This window comes from Zea mays, chromosome 2 (assembly GCF_902167145.1).
Source record: "Zea mays cultivar B73 chromosome 2, Zm-B73-REFERENCE-NAM-5.0, whole genome shotgun sequence".
Taxonomy (NCBI): domain Eukaryota; kingdom Viridiplantae; phylum Streptophyta; class Magnoliopsida; order Poales; family Poaceae; genus Zea; species Zea mays.
In genome coordinates this window covers 146,628,302-146,631,424 of record NC_050097.1, presented here as the reverse complement: position 1 = coordinate 146,631,424, position 3,123 = coordinate 146,628,302, and the positions used below count along the sequence as shown (strand labels likewise).

At 42.7% G+C, this 3,123-nt stretch overlaps 1 long non-coding RNA gene across 1 annotated transcript; it reads right to left on the bottom strand.

Annotated features, from left to right (window-relative positions):
• Positions 1 to 216: 216 nt before the first annotated feature.
• LOC118476365 (uncharacterized) lies at positions 217 to 2,377 on the bottom strand. Its single transcript, XR_004856342.1, has 2 exons — positions 2,192 to 2,377; positions 217 to 413 (listed from the first exon to the last, which is right to left on the bottom strand). It is a non-coding gene; the product is annotated as an uncharacterized lncRNA (long non-coding RNA).
• Between the last annotated feature and the right edge of the window lie 746 nt (positions 2,378 to 3,123).

Sequence of the window (3,123 nt, the reverse complement as noted above, 5' to 3'; positions counted from 1 at the left end):
CCAAACGAATTGTAAAACAACTCTGGCTCATCCAGAGAAGCCAAGGAGAGGAGCCAGAGCCCTCCTAAAGGGGACCTAAGTGATGGGTGGAGTAGTACAGGAGACTACACGCAAGAGTGAGGTCAAGGTAATTATCACAACCGGATTTCGTGGCAACCCCGGGTGCGTCTCATATGTGCGCCAAATCGAAATACACACATACAATGACTCAGTGTATAGAGACGAATGTCACAAACTTTATTATATAACGAGAATGTCTTACAAAATAGCAAATAATAAATAAATAAATAAATAAATAAATAAATCAAACTAAGATAACTATGTCCTCGGCGCCAACAGTTAACTGGGAGATGACACCTAGATCTCATCAAACTCATCGTAGTAATCCTCCTCCGGCGGTACCTACTCTTCACCTGGAGGGTTTATAGCAAGAGTGAGCTCACAGACGTTCATTGCTCAGCAAGTGTGGTGAATAATGTGCATGAGCTCACTTATGGTGGGGGCTCATGTGTAGTGTAAGGCTTATCAACAAATAATGGTTAAACCTGAGCATTGCTTTTAATAAGTTCTTAAAAAATTTATGAGCAATCACTAAGTATAAGTGTATACCAACCAAATTAAATAAGAGATCACATTTAATAATAAATCCTACAATGCAATGCAAATTTTAGATTAAGTTTAATTCCATAAGTTACTCATGTCAGGGTCCGTACCGCTCATGACCATGAGCATGACAGATATACTAGTTTTACACTCTGCAGAGGTTACACATATTTACCCACAAGACGTGTTTACCCATTTGCCAAGGGGTCTCTAATCCTATTCATCTCTACATAGGAGATGAGGCATGGTAGCACTACGAGGCCTTTCCAAAGTTCCACTAGAGGAGAGAACTCACTATGGATTCTAGGCCGAAGGCGATATAGGAATCTCTCATCAGAAAAGATTTATAGACAGTCCGACCCGAGGACCTCCCTACACCTGCACTCCACCCCGCTTGCCCCTTTCGGGAAAGGATTAACTCACACTAGCTTTCCTAATTAATTAGCCAAGAGCGTCTCATTCCACCCTTGTGGTAGCACTATTATCTTAGGTGGTCGCTAAATGTTCCAATTAACCAAAATAATCTTATCATGAACAACAAAGAGTCTATTGACAGTAATAGGCATGATCATGAATAATATGCATCATAACACCTAAAACCACATAGAGCAATAGCAAATACTACCCAATAGTTCAGTGGTAAGCAAGGTATAGAGTAGACCAAACTAGGGTAACCTATTAGGTCCCATCAAATTAACCTGAGCATGTCATACTGATTATGGGGAACATTATTAGATAAAGAAGAGTGATCAAGGGCACAACTTGTCTTCTGCGAGCTCTAGCTCAGAATCTTCAATCTACTGTGCTTTGGGTTCCTTAGTTGCTTGCTCGTCTACTCGGAACAATACAAACAAACATTGTATAGGCAAAATTAACATCACACCAAACATGAGAACAAACTATATAATAAAGTTCTACATGTCGCTATGAGATCGTAGGCTCGAGAACCACTAAAATTGGAGTTAATACAGATAAGTTATACATTTTCTAAGTTTTTTGATTTATTTTTATATTGAAAATCAATTTTCTGCTTCATTTTATAAATCCCAAACCTTATATGTACCGCGGGTACTATTATGAGGTAATCCAGGGTTTAAAGTATTAAAAATAGGGCCCAGATCTAATTTCTTATGAGTTGAAGCCGAGTGCGGGTTGAATAGTAAAAATTAAAGGGGTTCTTTTACAAAACTAATGCGACCGAAGGGGTATCATGACATGTGAGCTGCCCGATCTAGGGTTAACGGCCCCAATTAGATCGATCCTTATGTGAACTGGTACTCAACGATAGCCATCCGATCCACGATCGGTGGCCAGGATTTAAAACACCTTAGATCTATTCCCGACCATTCCCCCACACAGGCCGAGTGCCCCGCGCGCGACACCGCCGGATGCTACGGTGGTGGACATTGCGATGACAGCCAATCTTCAACCCCGCACACAAAATTTCAAATCGAGGAAAGCTACACGTATAGGAAACCAAGGCGAATGATTCAGAGGAGTTATTACCGGTTATTGGCTAATGCAGAGCCCTGTCTTCGGTGTGGTGCGAATGATGGAAATTTTATGTAGTCAGGGGAGGAATTCTCACCCGCTAGGCTTCAGTCGTCCCTCGTGGCTTCAGTCGTCCCTCGTGAATCTTCTTGACCACCAGTGGATCCCCCGAATGAGGGTATGGACGAGGCGCGACATTGGCAGCTTCGCTTCTTTCTCTCTCTCACGTGGCGCTCTCTTTCTCTCTCAACCCTAGGGCTTGACGGCGTTTGAGGTGATGGCCGAGGGGGGTGTGGCAGGTCTTGGTTTATATAGCCGCAAGGGCACGTGCTAGGGTCGCAATGGCCTAACAACCGTGCGTCAACCCCGACGCCACGATGGTGGAGTTTGGCGCACAACTTCAAGAAGATTGTGGTGAAGAAAACGCTGCTAGGAGGGTCCCATATGTTGGTTACTATGGTTGTGGGCACGCTCGACTGAGAGAGCCGTTCAGCGGTCCCCACTGGTCAGTGAGATGGCGTGGGGGTGGGCTGCCAGCTCTTGGCTTAGCCGGCCAACGAGTGGAGGATGTTGGGCTAGGGTGAGGTGGTTTCGACCGAACACCGGAAGGCTTCCCTTTTCTATTTCTTTTATTTTTTGTTCTCTATTTTCAATTTTTTTAGATTTGAGTTCAAATTTGCTTTGAAATTCAAACACCAGTAAATGTGGCAAACAAAGAACACCAGCATGTGCTGTATATCTTCATTTTAATTTAATATTTATTAATGGTTTTAAACATGTTAACTTGCACATGCATGCTAAATAATAACAAAACCCATATAAGGTACAACCATATCTTCACTCTTATTTACTAGAATCTAGGTATTACAAATCCTACCCTCTTAATAATAATGTTGACCTCGAGATTACGATGAACAAGAAAAAAGGTGGGGAAACTCTACTTGCAACACATCCTCTCATTCCGAGGTGGATTCCTCCTCTACGTGGTGACTACACTATACCTTGCACATCTTGATTACTTTGTTCCTG